The sequence below is a fragment of the Chiloscyllium punctatum genome, chromosome 9, assembly GCF_047496795.1.
Source record: "Chiloscyllium punctatum isolate Juve2018m chromosome 9, sChiPun1.3, whole genome shotgun sequence".
Lineage (NCBI taxonomy): Eukaryota > Metazoa > Chordata > Chondrichthyes > Orectolobiformes > Hemiscylliidae > Chiloscyllium > Chiloscyllium punctatum.
In genome coordinates this window covers 50353115-50375073 of record NC_092747.1, presented here as the reverse complement: position 1 = coordinate 50375073, position 21959 = coordinate 50353115, and positions in this window count along the sequence as shown.

The window sequence follows — 21959 nt, the reverse complement described above, 5'->3', positions numbered from 1 at the left end:
TTGGTGAAGCAGCTGAAGATGCTTGGGCCTAGGATACTGCCCTTGAAATTCCTGCAGCAATGTCCTGAAAAATATTTGGGATTATCTATTTACCAACAAAATGGATATTTGGTTGATGATTGATTGCTAAGACAAGTTAGTAAATTTCAATGAATTTATAATTTGGCTGGAAACAATATCTAACTGAGTTAACTAATAATCCATCTGATCTCTCTTTTCCTCAACTTGAACAAATACACTACTTACATCTTTTTTTAAAAATTCAAAGATACCTTTCTGGGGAAAAAATAAAATCTCAACAGTCAATTCAAATAACGGAACTATTTTAGGCTGCCTAAAATGACCCATTTAATGACGTTTAGCACAATCCAGAAAAAGATGTTTCCATGAATTGTGGTTGTTAAAAATGCTTGGGGCTTTCATAACATATTATTCTGTGCAATTTGGATGAAATATGACAAAAAATATTAACTAACAACACCACTCATTATCAAAGTACATTTGCAGAGAAACCCACAAATAGCATATGCTATAGCCACAGACTATGGGTGAGGCATTGGGTATGTACTGAGTGCATTAGCTGTTCCATTTAAGATAGAATCAAGCTCCACAAGTCTCATTGTTTCTGCATCTATGTTATGTCCTCTGGTCCTATTCTCTTTCAAAAGAGATTCATTACCTCTCCATATGTAACCCATCAAACCCCCTAAAAAACGTTGTTTGTTTCAACAAGGGCTCTTTTCATTATTCTGACTCCAGTGAATACAAACCCAATCTACTCAACCTCTCCTCATCAGAATATCCATACCCAATCATGAGTATGCCATTATGCCCCTGCTATAGATTGTGGATAGATTGAGGGATCTTATTGAAGAAAACGCAGTCTGTTCTTATAAGAGCTCTGCTATAGCTGGTCTGATCAACCTTTTACCAATGGTGCTAACAATATTAAAGAAGGAAAGACAAATTGTGTTAATTATATTTAAACGGAAATCTAAAACAAGTTCAATGCAGCTAAATGTGAGGTGATGCACTTTGGGAAGAATAACAGGAAGGCAGAGTACTGGGTCAATGGAAAGATTCTTGGTAGTGTGGATGTGCAGAGGGATCTTGGAGTCCATGTACATAGATCCCTGAAAGTTGCCACCCAGGTGGATAGTGCTGTTAAGAAGGAATGTGTTAGGTTTCATTTGTAGAGGGATTGAGTTTTGGAGCCACAATATCATGCTGCAACTATACAAAATGCTGGTATGGTCACACTTGGAATATTGTGTACAGTTCTGGTCCCCATATTTCAGGAAGGATGTGGAAGCATTGGAAAAGGTGCAGAAGCGATTTACCAGAATGTTGCCTGGTCTGGAGGGAAAGTCTTATGAGGAAAGGCTGAGAGACTTGGGTCTGTTCTCATTGGAAAGAAGAAGGCTAAGAGGGGATTTGATAGAGACGTACACCATGATTAGAGGATTAGATAGGGTAGACAGTGAAAGTCTTTTTCCTAGGATGATGACATCAGCTTGTACGAGGGGGCATAACTACAAATTGAGGGGTGATAGATTAAAGACAGATGTCAGAGGCAGGTTCTTTACACAGAGAGTGGTAAGGGCGTGGAATGTCCCTCACCACCAGACGCCTGGAGGAAGAACGCCTCATCTTTCGCCTCGGAACACTTCAACCCCAGGCATCAATGTGGACTTCAACAGTTTCCTCATTTCCCCTTCCCCCACCTCACCCTAGTTCCAAACTTCCAGCTCAGCACTGTCTCCATGACTTGTCTGGACTTGTCCGACCTGCCTATCTCCTTTTCCACCTATCCAATCCACCCTCTCCTACCTGACTTATCACCTTCATCCCCTCCCCCACTCACCCATTGCACTCTATGCTACTTTCTCCCCACCCCCACCCTCCTCTAGTTTATCTCTCCACGCTTCTGGCTCACTGCCTTTGTTCCTGATGAAGGGCTTTTGCCTGAAATGTCGATTTCGAAGATCTTTGGATGCTGCCTGAACTGCTGTGCTCTTCCAGCACCACTAATCCAGAACCTGCTAATGTAGTCAACTCAGCCACATTAGGGAGATTTAAACAATCCTTAGATAAGCACATGAATGATTTTGGGATAGTGAAGGGGGTGAGCTGAGAATAGTTCACAGGTCGGCGCAACATCGAGGGCCGAAGAGCCTGTTCTGCGCTGTATTGTTCTATATTCTATGTCTGATTTGAACAATGCAATGATATTTTGGGCCTGAAATAATTGCTCTTTGACAGCTACAATCATTTTCCTCTGTTTCAGCTATGATTCCAGATGTTAGAGTTTGTTAATGCCCAGATATGGTCAGTGCTGTCTTGATGATGACAGCATCAAATCTTATCTCTCTTCTTTGACAAGCTTAAAATTGATTTCAATATTCATGTCACTCGAGTTTCTTAGGAACAACAGGAATAATTGCCAAGTATTACTTCACTATGCCTTTTCCTTGGGATAGTATTGTTAATGTATTTTTAAATCAATGTCTCAAACAGTTGACAGTCACAAGACAGATATGGGTGCAGAACAGAATGCAAATGTTTCACAGTGTTATACTTACACTGCTGCTTCTACATGCCTAAATCTCTTACAATACTTTTTTCTTTTGTTAGCATTCAATGTACTTTGGTACTTGTTGCTTTACTGTGATTGCACATGTACCTTAAATTTCTTTTGATTCATTCACAGTTATATTGACATATCAGGACGACCTGATAATCCACTTTCCTTCCTCAGCACAACATATTTACATGTAGTTTAATTTATCATTATTCTGTCTTCATACATATTTTATAAAAATAATTAGTTTCGTTCCCAAGGTTTCCTCCTCAGATGTTACTCTTAATTGCCTGCAAACTTGGTCAGTTCTCATTGAAATCCAGGTTCCAAATTACTGGTATGAATTAGGAATGTTGACTTATGAAGTACTTCAATTGCATTTCTTCTTCATAATCATTCCCCTAAAGTTTATATTTTGCTTTTGAACTTTTTTTTTATTGATGCATAGATTTTGCCTTATATTCCATCACTTTAACCTCGAACTTGAATTTCAATTGCTTTACAATAAGTTAAGAATCATTGGACACTTCCTGATATTGGAAAATTGGACAACAGAAATCCATTGCCATTTAAGGCATTAAGGAGTTATGTCAGATAGAATTTCTTTTCTTTAAGTCCATGCATATACCAGCCTTATTTGCTCTTTGCATTAAAGAATTCCACAGAATTACTACCTTCTGAGAGAAGAAATTTCTTCTAATTCCTGCCTTAAATGGGTGACCCCTTCTCTAGAGATTATGCCGTCTGGTTTAGACCCTCTGAAAGGGCAAACAGCCTCTCTCCCCTTCAAACCCCCGAAGAATCAGATATGCTTCAACAAACTGTCTTATCATTCTTCTGAACTCCAAAGAGTACAAGCCCAATGTACTCAATCTCCCATCAACAGAAACCCTCCATGGTCAGGCTTTCTCTCTGTAAATAATATTCAGCTCTTTTATTCTTCCTACCTAAGTGTATAATCTCACATTTTCAATATTGTTTTCCATCTACCATGCTTTTTGCCTCTTGCTCACAAATTTCTTTCCCATCTATTTTTCTCATCTGCAACTTTGGCTATGCTACATACACTACCCTCATGTTTATAATGACTGTGAATAACTGTGCTCCCAGCAGTGATACCAATGGTAGGTCATTAGTCACTGGTTGCCATAATGAAAATACTCCCTTCTATCCCAACTCTCTGAGTGGAATCAGATATTTTTTGGCAAAGTCTGAGTTATGTTGTGTCTTTTGCAGGGTTTTTCACAGCGTAACCTAATGAGTGCTCTTGCCATGTCTTACCAAACTCATCTCATTATTTAACTACCTTGCCCTGAGGACATTGAGCTCCTCACCCTTATGTGGAGATCAACCAAACTCTGAACACCCCTGCCACCCTGACAACACTCCTATCTCTGCCTATCCTCATTCTCTGAGGAGCTTGTGTTCATGTTGGCCTGTCTCTCCCTTTTTAAATAAGCTCTTACTGTCTGTTTCTATACTACTTGTTAGTTTACAGTTGTTGTTTTATTCTCACTTTTTGATCATCTTTCATTGCTTTTCCAAAACTTTATCAATCCTCTGGTTTATCACGAATCTTGGTCACATTGTATGCTTCTTTTTTCAGTTTATTACTTTTGTTAGCTTCCTTCATTAATTTTGACTGGTTTATCTCCTTCCTAGAGTCCTTAGTCTTCACTTGAATATATCTTTATTATCAGTCAGGAACCATAGTCTTAAAATTCTGCCATTGTTTCGCCATTATTTTTGCTACTAAACATCTTTCCCAGTACACTTCAGTGAGACCTGGTCTCATGCATATATAATTATATTTATTTAACTTCAGCACAGTGGTTTCCACCCAGGTTTCTCATTCTCAAACTGAATGCAGTTCTGCTATATTATGGTTACGGCTTCCCAGGGGATCTTTTAATCTCAGATCATTTATTAAACCTGCCTTGCTACACACTACAAGGTCCAAAAAAGCCTGATGCTTGGTAGGATGCACACCATATTGTTCTAGGGAACTGTTCCAAATTTACTGTATGGGTGGACTCTTAAAAGGTCCTGAGCAACATTTACAATGTCACGATGAGATTTGTGACAGAATTATGTCAACAGTTCAGTGGGGCCTATACTGATATCAGGAGCAACTTGTTACATGTTTTATACATCTATTAAGGCAGTTTCTTGCAAGGAAGTGGCAAGTTGCCAGTAAAGGGGATTATAGCTTGTTAAATGTCTTAATAATGATAAAACTCGCCTCACTACTATTAATCTTCGAATCTTGCCATAAGCGCTGAAGAAGCTAGACTTCGAAAATTCAGGACGTAGACATCAGAGTAGATACGTGACCACTAGTCTGTCGCTGACTGTATGAACGGCCTCCATATTGCTCAGGATAAAATAGCAGAGCACACTGCATGGGCACTAGCCACACTCATCTCTCATGCATTGACATTGACATTCAACATTTTCCACACCCTCACAATATTCATGGCATGTCTCTAGTCCACTTGCAGGATGCTTGGGAAGTATAGACTTATATTGAAAAACTACTGTTAGGGCACTTTGCATGCAGGGAGAAGCAACTAGTTCACGGATTGGGTCAGGTTGTATCTTGGGGCTGCTCCCTTGCTCTCTTAATATCCACATGCTTATTGTGTCCATTCCTTGCCTTTCCTTGGTTTGTCTTGGTTGGCTGTTGTTGTTTCATCTGAGACAGAGACAGACTGACGTGTTCATTTTTTTAAAAACTCAGACAGATTGCTTGTTACGCTTGTCAGTAGGAAACTATTCAGGGATGTGGGGGACTTCTGCTGGACGGCTAGGTGAGATGTCAATCTAACACATACAGCATGTGCTAGCTGCCTGTGGAGCAAACATATAGCACCTAATTTGGTTATTAAATCAAAGAGTTACGTTGGGAAGTGAGTGAGTGTTCATCCTCAGTCCAGTCAAAGGGAAGCAGTAATCAACACTATGGTCTCAACAGGGACAGTACAGAGGACTAGGGTGGGCTTAACTAAGGTGTAATGTTGGGGTTCAAACACAGTGGAAGCCAAGTTCAATATGATGGGTCTCCATTTGGGAGGAGGTGGGGGATGGTTAGAAAGGAGCTGTCAGGTTTGAGTGAAGTAAAAAAAGGAAATGAAAGATCTGTTGAGGGTAGGAGAGGGGTGGCTTGTTGACCATTATCAGGCAAAATGTGTGCCCTTGTCATCATGAGCCATTCCCTGAATGTAAAATTCAAATGAAAAATGGATGGGTAAGTACCCATAGTGAGTGGGGTCAGTGTCAGTTTGATGGGCACAAGTGTGGAATCTACAACCGTTGGACTCTAGGACTTTGAAGGGAAAAAAAATATGAAGCAGATATTCACAAAGTTCAATAACAGTTCATGTGTAAAATTTCTCGCCCATTTACAATGCATACAGAGTGAATATGCTTTGGCTTCAAATACTGTTCAAAGGGAACTGGTGCTTGCAATTTGAACATTGCTATCTCAGTGATGCAGAAGTTAGTGGCAATGACTTAAAAAAAAGCCAAATGCTGACCATAAGTATCCCATCACTAGTGAAACTTTCAATGGTGCTGTGGAACGATGGGAACATTCTTTCATCATCTGTCATGCAAGAATGACGATAGACTTTAATGAATGCAATGGAAAGTGAAATGGTTGATGTGGGGCTGAGATGGAAAGGGAGCACAGCAAGTTTGATATAATGTGCTGGTTGCTCAGACATTGCAGCACCCTCAATAAGTTGGTGCATATGCAATGACCGGGGCTGAAATTGAGCAGAAAATAGGGATCCTGAAAATGTGTTTCTACTGCTTGGGTTATAAGAACATAAGAACTAGGGTAATGCAGAAACATTCAGTATAGTCCAGAAAGTCACCCTGGTGTGCTGTACTCTTTATAATTGGAACAGGTGACCAGACGATGTGATAGATGCTGAGGAACTGAGAGAATGAGATCAACCTTACAAAGGAGGAGGAGGACATCGGGCAGGAGAGAACTCTCCATGTGCCTGACAGAGTTCTGCTGCATCAGACACTACAAGCCGGACAAAACCTGTTTCACACTTAGTTCCAGTAGATAATGAGAGCTGGGTGCAGCAGACCATCATCAACAGCATCTGCAGTCATTATGCCTGCATTTGGTTTGTATCGCGAGAATGAACTGCAGCCTGTATTCTTTAGTTTGTGTTCCCTTTAGCTGGCTGGAATTGTCAATTTTCCTGCCAGAATGTGATATACTCTAACAAGACAATGGTAATGCACTCGGCACTCCGGACAGAATAGTGGTACCATGGAGTCAGTATTTAGATAGGATACAGATAAGAACAGATAAACTATATGGCCTAGTGGTTAAATAGTGACTAAGGTGAGAGAGTGGAGCTATATCCACCATGTGCCATGAGCAGTATGGCTTTGTGACTGCTTTGCCATTAGGCTGTCAATGAGGACCAGCAGTGGATTGCCAACAATTATCTCGATGCTCAGCTGTTGGGACAAAAGATGCTGGTCTTTCAGTGGACGTCTGCTAAGTGAAGAGTTGTTCTAGGAACAGCATATGGAATCCGTACAGTGCAGAAAGCGGTCATTTGGTCAGTTTAGTCTGCACCAACTCTCCGAAGAGCATCCCTCTCAGATCCAGACCCCATCCTATCCCTGCAACCCTGCCTATCTCACCTAACCTGCACCCTAGGCGGGGGAATTTAGCATGGCCAATCCATCCAACCTGCATATCTTTGGACTGTGGGAAGAAACAGGACCACTCAGAAGAATCCCATACAGACACAGGGAAAACATGCAAACTCCACACAGACAGTCACCTGAGGGTGGAATTGAGCTCAGGTCCCTGGCACTGTGAGGCAGAAGTGCTAACCACTGAGTCACCATTCCACTCATCAGGCAAGACAGCATGGAGAGGGGTGGGTAGTTAATGAGATGCATTTGGTACGATATGTAATAAATCTTGCTAGGCCAGGCAGTGAAAAACTTTCCAAAAAAACCCGTGCAATTGGCACTTCAAACTACCTCTGCTATCGACATGCAGATTAAAGTCACACATGATTAACATAAATCTTACTTTACATCCCCTCACAAACTCCTCATTTATTCTCTGTCCTACACTGCAATTACAGCTATATTCCCACTCGGGTCCTTCTCCCCATGTTATTTCTTCCCTCCACCCACACAGATTTGATATCTTCCAATCCAAGATCATTTCTTGCGATTGTACTTATTCCATCTTATACTAAGATCTTTATCAAACCTTCGGAATCAAGAACATTCATCTGAAATGAATACCAAAATTATTTCAGAAAGCCTATATTGTACTAAAGGAAAATAAAAAACATTAAGAATTTAGGTGCGGATATGAAAGCTAGATTGTTTATATACGAAGGTGATTGCGCACTGTTTTCATGTTTTGTATTATGGTAGGTATTAAATGTCATAAAGCTTCATCTCATTAATGCATCCTTCAGGGGAGATATGTATTTTGAACCATTATGGACTATTCTAATAAGAAAAAGAAAATAAGTTAGAAACTTAACAAATGTTACCAATACTGATAATAAATGTAAGGAATGTCAGACAATGTTAATAATGTAAAATTGGTATATGTACCTTCAACTTGTCCTTATATAACTGTAACTGAAAACAGCTTAAAGGTTTCTGATTTATTTATCACTGTTCTTAGAGCTGGGAATTGGTTTAGTTCAGTTGGCTGGATTGTTGGTTTGCAAAGCTGTATGGTGCCAACAGCATGGGTTCAATTCCCATCACTGGTTTGAGGTTATCATGAAGGATTCTCCTTCTCAACCTCTTCCCTTGCCTGAGGTCTGGTGGCCCTCAGGTTAAATCACCACCAGTTGCTTCTCTCTAATGAGAGAGCAGCCCCCTGTGGCCTGGTAAGAGTATGGTGACACAATAGCTCTTAGAGAGTGCACACACACACCCTCCTCCTTTTCAATCCATCATCTGTAGTGACAGATATATAACAATGTAAGCTGTGTGCATTGCTGAGGAACAGAACAGACTGTGCTGGCAGAGGTTCTTTTAAAACTCAATATTGATGCTTTGAGATAAGGCTGAAACATGTGCATCAGTAGACTTTAATGATTACCTTCTTATTTAAGTAATGAGAATACCACATCATTAATGCATGCAACTTAGTGCATGTCTAAACTAACTGAGAGATCATGTTTCTGAATTGAAGGTGTTTAATTTATTGCAATTGAAAGCGAAAGGAACTAATTTGCAAATTTCTTTGTATATCGCACAATGTAACCTTCTACTTTCAGAACAAAATGGTAATAAATTGTAATTATAATTTGCAGCATATTTGAGAGAGAAGTTTTTTGTTTGAGCAATGGTTAAGTATAGCCATAGTCATACAGCACAGAAGCAGACCCTTCAGTCCAACTTGTCTGCACTGACCAGATATATAACTGAAGAAGGCTGAGGATATCAATGATAGTCTTCCCAAATTATGTATTATTTAACTAGTCGCAGGGGAGGGGAAGGAATTAGGAATATTGTGAAGCAAAATACAAACTTTAAATGAAGCAAAGATGGAACAAAGGAAAAGTACATTTTAGGTGTAATTACACAGCAATAAAATAATCTTATACCATGCAGATCAGGCTTAAAAACTGATAATGTTGGTGTTCAGCTTTTTGCTTCAACCGTTGGACCTTTATTCTATTCATACCCAAGCCTATTATGGTCTGACTTTGAAATGAGACTGCCATCTTTGAGACACAGTTTATGCTAGGCTGCAACTCCATTAAGAAAATTTATTTGTGCATTATTTGATTTCAAAGTAATTATTCCCATTCATTTTTTCAAAACAAATTGGACAAACATCCATCTTCACTGCATTGGTAGTATTCTGACAGAGACCATCACTTGCCTGTTAAATAGCCTATTAAGTTTTGTTCAAGAATGTGCTCACATGTACTTGTCACATGACCTTTTCATGTCACTGACTGCTGCAAGGGTACTTTGGTTCCTTTGAAGTGTATAGGTCAGACTTTCTCCCTTCAACTGGGTAAAAGTCAGGAAGACATTTCTGCCTACCCTCATGAGCCTACTGTTCCCTCAACCAGTTCACTGTTGTAAGTTTTATTAGATTTGTTCCTTGAAACTCTAGAGGGAGCTTTGATTAACCATGTGTGTTTATTACAATTACATATGATGCTGAAATAAACAATGACTGAGTCGTAACATTAAGTTGTCCTGCGTTAAGAATATTTGAACATTCTATACTTTACAACTACCTTTTATGTAGATCACAACATGTATATATGAATTTGAGGTTGTGTTTTTTGTTCATTTAACAATAGATTTCAATGTTTTCCTCATGCCCGACAGCTTCCTTACAATTGCAGCATATTCCACAAAAAGACAGGGAAGTCAGCCAATGGTTCCCATGCAACGATCCCATTAGTATCAGATAAGGAAGATGAAATGGCTTTTGATGCAGTTGCACAATGATAGTTGTATGAACTGATGATAATAACAATCATGACTCTAAAAAGCTTATTCCATCTTTAAAGGTTGCAGAAACTATTTTTTCCAAACTGATCATCCATGCAAGGTGTAACTCTTGTCATCACATGGGAACTTGTTATTGCTAAAGAGACACATACTGTTTGGCACCAGGAAAGAGAAAGCTTTTAAGGTGACCAGAAGATTATTAAGAGATCAAGGTATTTATTTAGAACTTGGTTTGAATCAAAACTATGAGAAAGATAAACTTGGGAGGCTACAGGGGAAGTTCAGACACCCACTACTGAAATTTCTTTCTACAAAAGAAGCCTTAGCAACGTTTGTGACAGAGTAGTATATATTCACTCCTAGTTCCTTAGTAAGCAAAAAGTTAGGACAGGTTGCTGGCTCTCCTTTCTATCCTCACATGCAATGAAGCAGGGAGCTTCTGTGAGGAGGGGATGGTGAGATAATGTGCTCAGTGATATTCTGATTGTCTGGATAGACCCCAGTCTGTTTGTCTACCATTCTGTAACATGATCTGGAGTAGTAGAACAACAAAGGTGCTTGTTTAAACTGCAAAATCAAATCAGAGGCTGGTTAATCAGCCCACAGCTGAGGTTTGATGAGGGGCTGAGGAAGTCAGATTGTTATAAAATTTCCGAAGAGAAAGTGAGGACTGCAGATGCTGGAGATCAGAGCTGAAAATGTGTTGCTGGAAAAGCGCAACAGGTCAGGAAGCATCCAAGGAACAGGAGAATCGACGTTTCGGGCATCAGCCCTTCTTCAGGAATTTCATCATGAAGAAGGGCTTATGCCTGAAACGCCGATTCTCCTGCTCCTCGGATGGTGCCTGGCCTGCTGCGCTTTTCCAGCACCACACTTTTCAACTCTGGTCTCCAGCACCTGCAGTCCTCACTTTCTCCATAGAATTTCATCAGATTGGCCTACATCGAATCAAGAAAAAAATCAATGCCTGAAGTGGCAATTTGTTATTTGCCACATAGGAAATCATTTCAGTTGAATTTAATGCTGGAAGAATGCAATTACCATGAATGTCATCACCCTATAAACATCCAGCATTCCAGGGAGTTAAAATCTCCTTGTGTAATGGGCTGTTGACTTGCAGTTTCCAAAGCTAAGAGACACTAGCGAAGTAGGTATAATTCTTTCTTTTTATTCAGCCAACCAGTCCACACAGAGGCTTTTGCAGCCTAAAGCCTGAAGAACAGCAGCCTGAATGAAAGATTCAAGTCTGGCTGACAGTCTCTATGGTGAAAGGCTGAATGACAGTTGAGTCCGGAGCTGTGATAGATTGAAAAGCAGTCCTGAAAATCTATGGACAAAGCGAATGGGAGCAAACATAGAGAAGCCTGGAGAAAATCAGCAGGTCTGGCAACATTCATGGAGAGCAAAGCAGAGGTAGTACTTCGAATCTGGTATGACATCTTCAGAACAGAAAGAGAAGTTTCCCAGTGTCCTGGCAAACATGTGGCTCTGAACCAACATCACAGTAGACAATATCATATAGCTGCTTATGGGAGCTTGCTGTGCACAAATGTTTCCACAATATGGCAGGGACCACATTCTAAACAAGTACTCAATTGTCTGTCAGGCATGTTGGAACATTGTGAGATTGAGAAGTGCAATAAAAACATGAACAAATTATTGAAAAAATACACATTCTGTAAGCTTGACTCCACCAACTGAATTTGTGAAATACCTGACAGTGTTTATTTGTTTTTGACTCATACCAAAAGACCAACTGGAGCTCCGTTTTTCTCATCCGAAAATAATGGCAACCCTTTTTTATTTCAAAATTTTACTGACAACTGAAGGGAAGAATATACAGTTCTTCCTTGAATTTTAATTGTTCTGTTCAGGAAAGAATGTTACACTTTTGAATATGCATTCATTTATTGGATGTGGGTGTCCATTCCTAATTACTCTTCAGAACCTAGTAGGACACCTTCGTGAACTGCCGAAGTCTGTATGATGTAGTTATAGCCACTGTGCTGTCAGAAACAGAAAAATAGGAACAGAAATAAGTCTGCTCTGTCATTAAGTATTTTCATGGCTGATTACCCAACTCTGTTTTCTGTTTCTCCCCATGCCCTTTGATCCTTTTAGCCCCAAAAATGACATCTATCTGCTTCTTGAAAACATTGCAAATCAATTCCACCAGTTGTACAAAATTTGCATAGTTGTCATCGAACATCAACCAGCAGCATATGCCGTCACTGAGCAAAGTGATTCATTGTCATGGAAACTAGTCATTAAGCAACCCAAAAATGGCGAATGTTTTCCACTTCCTACATTTCAAGAATTATCAGCATCATTTCATGAATCCAAAGTCTTCACAGACTTGATTGACATACGTGGCAGAGATATCTTTAGCTTTAGCAGACTAAAGCTAACAGCTTTCAGTTTTTGTTCCTCATGAAGGTGAGTTTCAGTGCTATTAAACATGCTGTGATTTAGGTTCAATGTATAGCATATTGCAGAAGGACATTTCTTCACTGTTGTTAACATTGAGGAAGATATGAAAGGGGAGCTAAATGGTGCATAATTAGTGATTATCAGAGGTGCCTGTTCAATATGTGCAACATTATTTAAGGTTCAGTGAAGAAAAATGCACATTATTGACATCTAGACTGACTTTCTAGGGTATAAAGTCATAATAGGTGGTGTTATGAATAGGACCAAACCTCCTTCAAATATATCAAGGAGATAGCCTAGACCTAACTTTTATCTAATTCAAAGCCATGTGTAAGGTGCTGTATTCCAGATATAATTTAATTAGTTACACTTTTCAGCTTTTAGCAAAACACACTTTATTTTTACTCTACAGCTAAAATACAACAAAAGAAAGAAAAATTGGTATAACTTTAACTCTATTGGAAAACTTAACAGAATAACACATTATTTATCTACTAAAGCCAATTGTTTCAATATAGTAACATCCCACAAACGCACCCTTTGCAAAGACAATTAGATTATCTCACAAGCATTGTGACGGCAGAGAGAGAAAATTCTGGCAGAGACAGATGTAGATATACATATAGAGAGAGAGAGCTTCCAGAGCCAACTTCAAAACTCCAGCAAGTATTAAAAATTAAACTAAAACCCTGGTTCTGTGGGAGTCTGACTCCACCCATTAATGTTGCTTCTATTGTTCTAAACTTAGAAGAATATTTTAAGGGTTCACAAGCTGTTTACTTTATTGGCTTCGAATAGGCAGCTCGGTTCCTATGGCTCGAAACTTCTCTTCAAAAACTAACCAGGACAAAACAGATCTCTTAAAATCATCATATTGTCACAGTGGTGCCAAGCCAATAATGGTCAAATGATGTCTTTCATACATTTCGAAACCTGTCTAACATGAGAAAAAAGGCATTGTTCCTTAGTTATGTCAATTTCTTTCCAGAATTTTCATATTCATAGAATTCCCCACAGAAAGAGGCTATTTGGCCTATTGAGACTGCACAGACCCTACAAAGAGCATCACACCCAGAACCCCACTCTACCCCCCATAACTCTGTATTTTACCATGGCTAATCCACATAACCTGCGCATCTTTGGACTGTGGGAGGAAATCAAGGCACCCGATGGAAACCTATGCAGAACACAGGGAGAACATGCAAACTCTGCACAAACCCTATGCTGGAATTGAACCCAGGTCCCTGACATTGTGAGGCAACAGTGATATAAAGCACATACAGGTTTGAAAAAAAGGAATCAATTAATGGTCAGTTAGATATACATTGGAGAATCCTAAATGCATAGTTTAGGGTCAGAGTACACATTTCGGCTATTCCTGAATGAGCAATGATTGCTGAGCAGCTTCAGATGTTATTGCTCAAAGGTGTAAAGTAAGAATGGACATTTGCATAGAGAGCAATATTTGACAAGGTTAAATGTGAAAGTAGCTTCTTCGTGAGTCCTCATGCATTTCAGCCTACATTCTGAAATGTTTGCCATAATGGAATTACAATATACATTTTATCATATGAGTTTCAAGAGTTTCACTGGCTCTCTCTAGTATCAGAGACTTGTCCTGTTCACAGCAGTCAAATGGTAGAGTAATGTTTGCCACTCTTTGCACTTCTCTTGAAGATAGTGTAGAATAGACCTGTCTACTTTGGCTCTGCCTACTCTGGCCACATTATGCCTACAGCTATATTCTGTTAACTAACTGATTAAGACGCTTTAGAATGACCATGGCAAAGACCTTCCCAGTGATGCTGAGAAGTAAGATGACCCAGGAGTTGTTGCAAAATGTGTTTCTTCCTAAATAATGACTTTGCAGATTGTCTAAAACAGGAGCAAATATCTTTCATTTCTCAAAATTCAAAAGTTCATAGAATGATAGAATCTTACCGCACAGATAGAAGCCAATGTACCAACTGGTCTGAACCACCTCTTTGGAGGCATGATTCAATTGAACCCACTCTTTTGCAAATACCTGATAACTCTTAATATATTTCCTGGTTACTGGTTATTGGGAAATAATGCTAGTAATGCATTTGGTGCAATGGGAATTCATTATGACACAGTTAAAATAATTTAAAACATGCAAGTTCTGTTCATCACTTGGATATAATTTAAATATTACCTAGGTATTAGAGCAAGCAGAAACGTGTGGAAGATAGTGTATGAGGATGAAATTCAATGAGTTGTCTGAAACGTAGGAGCCAAAAATATCAAGAATATTAAGAGCAAAACAAATCCAAAAACATAGCAAAAATATGGAGGAATAACAGATCTGTAGAACAGAGTGCCAAAAAACTGTAAAGTGCAGTTTTGTTTAATTGTTGCAATATTACATCCCATTAATGAGTGACATGACTCTGTTCTTTATGGAAAGAACAGGAATTGTTTTTCACCTCCCTGCAATCCTGAGATCTGTCAGAATCAATGATTTTGTGCCAAAGTTCTGTCTCTGCAAGTGACAACTTTTGTGTGGGCTCCTTTCACTCTAATTGCTTTATCTCCTAGTTCTGCCAGGTTCTGTTATTGTAAAAGACACTGTATCTCTACCTTTATAATTAACTTTAAATCCTCTGAGTAAATATATTCAAGGTCATTTTCTATTCTGATCTTTTACCTTAGCTATTCTCCTTTCTTCAATGCTTCATGGCCTTCATCTCTGCAGAACTCTATTTTACACATATTAACTCACCCTAAGTTACTGGTTAATGGTTTGGAAAATTCTCAATTGTAACATTCTTATCCTTATGCTCCAATCCTTCCTTAGCCACCCCTTTCCCTCTCTCTTGAACCTCTTGCATTTCTATAACACTGCTCCAACTCTGGTATCATGCACTTTACTCACTTCCTTCTCTTCAACATTGACAGCCCTCAGCCATCGAGGTCATATACTTTAGAATATTATCCTCTGAATTATCCCATAAAATGTTGCTTAAAATATTCTATTTAACCAGGCATCTAGTCAGCAGTACTAATATCTCCTTTTTACGCTTAGGGTCATGTTTTACCTGATTATGCTCCTGTAAAGCAAGATCCTGTAAAGGTCCTTGTGCCTTCATGTGCGCCCTGACTCCAGGGCAGAAGCTCTAGGTTCAAGTCCCACTTGAGCCTGGAAGGAGCATTTATCATGTGGCCACATGGATTGATAGCCAGCTGGCTAAACCTTTGCAGTAAGAAAGAACAAGAGAGACTACTAATCAAACATTCCTAATACAGAATGGTGCCTCTTAAATTATAACCACTTCTCTCTCTCTCTGTCTCTCTCGCTCTAAAAGTGACAAAGATGCCTACAGTCTCTTCTGGATTATGGTTAGTTATTGACATCAGCAAGCTCTCTCAGATATTTTGTTATGTTAAAAGCATACTGTAAATGCACATTATTATCACATAACATTAATTGTTTCAAAATGGTTACTGTAATTGGCTTGAATTTGACCAATTGAGCAATGGTCTAATATGGGAAAGAAATTGGTGTTGTCCACATCCAAGGTCAGGCAGTGTGACTCACTCCTGAATATTATAGGCAGCAGCCAATTAAGTGGCAGCTGTCATGTGATATCTCATAGTTGGCATATCCAAATACCTTTAAAGACACGTTCATGATATCATCACTGTATCAAAGCATGTGACCGAGATTATAAAGATTTCAGATGCTAAAATAAAACTAAGAACTGAGGATGCTGAAAATCTGAAACAAAAATAGAAATTGCTGGAGAAACTCAGAGGAGAACTGACTTTAAAACTTCAGTCTGAAGAAGGGTGACTGGACTCAAACCATTAACTCTGCTTTCTCTCCAAAGATGCTGTCAGACCTGTTGAGTTTCTCTGGCAATTTCTGTTTTCGTCTCATATGCTATTTTACTGGGGATCATTTGACCATGGTACAATTTGGAAGGCATACTGCTGTATGTAACAAAACAAGTTAATGCAAGCTCAGTCACTTACATGGTTGTGAATATAATGTTTGAACATGTCAGTCAGCTATGCTAAACATCTATTCACTTGTCTAATATATTAGCCACAGTTAAGTTCTGACATTACAAAGAATAACATATGTCTTGCTGCAGCAGGTAAAATATCCTTCTGGAGGCAAAAACCACAGCTTGGTTAGCAATGGTCACCATCTAGAAAATAGGCATTAATACATTGGTGGCAGATATTTGGAAAATTACATGACAGGCTCTGGGCTGGTGATGGCCTAGTGGCATCATTGCTAGGCCTGATTAATCCAGGCAACCCAGATAATGTTCTGAGGACATGGTTTCAAATGGTGAAATTTGAATTTAGTAAAATCTGGAATAAAATGTCATAAAAAGAAATCATTGTCAGAAATCTGGTTCACTAATGTCCTTTAGGGAAGGAAACTGCTATTGTCACTTGGTCTTGTCTGTAAACCCACAGCAATATGATTGACTCGCAATGCCCTCTGGGTAAGAAAACTGCCTGAGCTAGGGATCTGAAAAATGAATTACTTAGGAAAGCAATGTTGACATTCAGACAATCAGTAGCCTTTTTTTAGTTTTTGTGGTTACAAACAATCATATCAATTTGTAGAGAGGACATTGACCAGCTAGAAGACACTGCTGATTGCCTTTTGATTAATATCTAAGTTCCTTAAATTGGAACTATAAGCAGACCAGTCACCAGGACTTCTAAGGGTAGTGGCTGCAGAAACTGTGGAGGTATGTGTCAGAATATACCAGAACTCACTGGATTCCAGGTGGGATCCAGCAGATTGAAAAACTGACACTGATACATCCCTATTCAAAAAGAGAGGTAAACAGAAAGGGATGATTTATAGGCCCAATAGCCTAATAGCTGTTATTGGGAAAATGCTAGGGTCCATTTTTAAGGAGGAAATAGAAGGATAGTTAGAAAAACTTAATGTAATCGAACAGTATCAACATGGTTTTGTGAAAGGAAAATTATGTTTAACAAATTGGCCAGGATTACTTAAGTACATAACAAGCAAACTTGCTAGAAATGATTGGTTAACATACAGAATTAAGGGAGTTGGGATTAATTGGTCTTTTTTTGGGTGAAAAGATTAAACTGGCGGATTGTCACAAGGATCAGTTCTATGCCCTCAATTAATTATTGTCCATATGAATGACTTAGAGGTGGGGTTGTGAGTTTCTGATGGTACAAAAATAGGTGGTGGTGGGCATATTGTGATGAGGAAATAAGGAATCTGAGAGGGGATATATCTAGATTGAGTGAGTGGACAAAAACTTGGCAGGTGGAATTTAATGTAGACAAGTGTAAGTTCATGCACTTTTTTAGGTGGAATCAAAAGGTAGACAATTACATAAAAGGAGAAACGAAACTCCAGCAAATTACAACATGGAGGGATCAGGGTTTTCTTGGGCATGAAACACAAAACATTAGCACACAGATGCAGCAAGTAATTTTGCAGGCAAATTGACTTTTGATCTTTTATGCGCGATGGAGTTGGGAGTTTAAAATAGGAGTGCATTGCACTGCAAGAAAAAGGTTCAATCTTCTGTTCATCACTGCCTTCTATCTGATATCTTTATCCCTGACATTTGATCTCTGCCACTGTACGCACCTCCCATGAAGATTCATGCTCTATAATTCTCACTCACCTATGCGACATCTTCCTTCAATTGCTGTCATGCATCCCAATCCATGACACTACCAACCTTGTCTGCCTTCTTGCTTTGGACACTTCGCTACCTGTATGAAAAGTAAAAGTTGCATTAACCACTTTGTCTTCCTTAATACCTGTCTCTTTCTGTCATTCCAGGAGCAAAACAATCCCCTGCCCCTAGTAGGGCAGTAGACAGATGGTAGACTATCTGACAATCTGCTCCTTATCTCTTATGTGGAGATTATCCTGACTCTGACCACCCAAGCAATTGATGACCGTTTCCAAAGCCCTCCACTGATATCAGATGCTGCTCTTGACATAATTTGCTGGAACTCCCTGACTAAAGGTGTTGTGCTTGAATTGAGGCCTGCTGACAGTCATGACAAGCTGCCTCTGTCTTTCTGTTTGCGTTATGTGAGCCGAGCATCTCTGGCTGAGGGAGCCATGTACAAAAAGGAAGGCAATGCAATGCAGAGATGCTGTAAGTAATGAGGTAGGCTCAGAGTGACTTGGTGCTATGACAGTGAATGAACAGCCCATAGGTGTAGACCAATCCAAATCGTGAGCTCGGTGTGTGCCTCTGAGCACACAATTTCCTCTCTGCTGCATTACAATGAGAGTTGCTGGGACTTCCCAGGGTACAACACTGAATTGGGGAAGCATCCCATAAATGGATCAGAGATGCACCATGGGGGTTCTTAGAGTCTGGCACATATTGCATGCTAATGTTTCTGGATGTGACTGTGGCCCTGAGATGTTGTTTGGAGCAACCACAAGCTGAATTTGCCATGTACCCATTCTGGTTTACATGTCTTGTTTTCTTGTCATAAAGCTTGTTTGGCACATTTAGTAAGATAGAAAGCTAACTATTAATGAGGACAGTTAGGACACTGACAAGATGCTAATAAGCAATAACTTGCAACAACCTTGCAAGAAACTTATCATTCTGCTTGTGAAAAGCAAAAAAAAAGAGGGAGAGGAATAATCCTGATGGGCCTCACCAATTTTCTCATTCAATTCTGTCACAAATCTTGCCATAGCCCATCTTTCTCAGACCCTTATAAGGTTCCACCCAATGTTTTTACATACCATAGTTATTATCCTTTTCCTTCTCCTATATAAGGCTCCTCGCATAACAGATTTCACACTGTGTAAGTGAGTGACAAGCTTTGCTCCAGAGTTTTAACAATGCTGTTACTTATCTGGAACCAACCAAAACTAATTCAAGCAGAATTTCCCTTATTTCTTAATAGTCATATTGTAGTGAGATCAGGTACAAAGTGGGTAACTATAGGTTGTGTGGCTTAACAGCTATTGTTAGAAAAGTACCAGAATCAGTTATCAAGGAAATGATAGTAGAACATTTGAAAAATCATAATCTAATCAAGTACAGTCAGCGTGGCTTCATGAAAGGGAAATTGTGCTTGATTAATCTTTTAGAGTTTTTCAAGGAAGTCTCAACCAGAGTGGATAGAGGGAAGCCAGTCAATGTGTTGTATTTGGGCTCCCAGAAGATGTTTGACTTCAATAGGTTAGGTCATAAGGTAAGACCCATGGTGTTAGAGATAATATATTGGTATGTATAGAAAATTGGCTAAATTGGAAACAGTAATTGGAATAAGGGGTTATTTTTCAAGTTGGTGACCTGTGACCAGTGAGGTTTCACATGGATAAATGCTAGGACCAGAACTATTTACTATATATATAATGACTTGGAGGGAGGAAGCAAATGTAATGTAGTCAAATTTGCAGATGACACAAAAATAAGTGGAAAAGCAGATTGCGAGAGGAGTACAAACAGTTTACAGAGAGATAATGATAAGTTAAGTAAGTGGACAAAATGTTGACAAATGGAGTTCAGTGTGGGAAAATGTAAAATTGTTCACTTTGGAAGGGAGAACAGCAGAATAGAGTTTCCACATTATTTAAATAAAGAAAAGTTGCAGAAAGCTTGGGGGACTTGGGGAACTTGTGCATGAAACACAGAAAGCTAGCACAGAAGTGCAGCAGATAATCAAGAATGCTTTTAGAATTTGGCCCTTATTTCAAGGGAGCGGGAATATAAGAGTAGGGAGGCCTGCTGCATCTGTACACGGTGCTGGCGAGGCAAAATCTGGAGTAGTGTGTGCGGCTTTGGCCCCCTTATTTAAGAAATTTCATTGGAGGCAGTTCAGAGAAGGTTCTTTTGTTCTCCCTTCCAAAGTGAACAATTTCACATTTTCCCACGTTATACTCCATTTGTCAGCATTTTGTCCACTTACTTTAGCTGATCATTATCTCTCTGTAAACTGCTTGTGCCCCTCTCACAACCTGCTTTACCACCTATGTTTGTGCCATCTGCAAATTTGACTACATTACATTTGCTTCCCTGGTATGGAGGGATTGTCTTCTGAAGACAGGTTAAACAGTGTGGGATTCCACTCATTGGAATTTAGAAGAATGAAAGATGACGTTGAAACGTATAGGATTTTTAAGGGGCTTGACAAGGTAAGTGCTGAGAAGACTTATCCCCTCTTGGGAGATTCGAGGACCAGCAGACCTAGTCTCAGAATAAACGAGTGCCAATTAGAGAGAGAGATGAGGAGGAATTTGTTTTTCCAGAGGTTTGAGAGTCTTTGGAACTCTTTGTCATAGAGAGCTGTGAGGTAGAATCCTTTTTTATATCCTTGCTCAGGAGGCACGGTGGCTCAGTGACTAGCACGACAGCCTTACAGTACCAAGGACCCAGGTTCAATTTTTGCCTCAGGCAACTTTCTGTGTGGAGTTTGTACATTCTCCCTGTGTCTATGTGGATTTCCCCCCACAGTCCAAAAGATGTGCAGGCCAGGTGAATTGGCCATGCTAAATTGCCCATAGTGTTAGGTATATTCGTCAGGGGTAAATAAGGGGTCTAGGTGGGTTACTTTTTAAGAGGGTCAGTAATGGACTTGTTGGGCTGAAGAGCCTGTTACCATACCATAAAGAATCTAATCTAAGGCTGAGATAGATTCAAAATCAGAGGTTATGGGGAAAGGGCAGGAAAGTGGATGTGAGCTGTGCTGTATCAGCTTTGATCCTATTGAATTGAAGGGCCAAATGGCCTTCTGCTGTTTCTATTTCTTGTGCTTTTATGGATCAGGAATATTGAAGAAAAAGGGGTTTAGAGAACATAACTTGCACCTTATTTAATATTCTACTCCTAAATTCTGCCAAATGAAATAATTGTTTTTTCTAAAATCTTACTCACCCCAAGCCTTACAGGAAAATGGGATGATCACATCAGTCTTATGAATTCTACCTCACCCAATTCTCGTTTAAAGATCGAAGGGGTGTTGAGACATAATGCAGGTTGGGCAGCAGCAAATAGATCCTTTGGTTTGTGAATTTCTACCCAAGGGCTGAGTAGACACTTAGACACATCTGTCAGCTGTTGTGAGCCAGTAGCAGTTTGATGTCTACTTTCAAAAGTTTCTTAGTAAGGGCCAATGTGACTGACAATTTAACTATCTAGCTGCAAACATGCCCAGCAGGAGAGATTTGGTGTCCTAGCTGTTGTTGAATTCTTAATGTTAAAATGAAAAGTGACTGCTGTACAATAATCGAGATGCATGCAGCAGTAATAAAATGAACAAATGTTGACTATCAGAACCTCTAATAAAAGCAACAGCTAATGTTATCATGACCTTGCTCAAAAGAATCAGATCAAATCAGGCACAAGGGCAGATTTAAATAAAACAAAAAAATCCTGGAAACATTGTCTGTGGAGAGGGAAACTGAGAAACTCTCAGACTGGTGATTTACCACCGGAACTGAGAA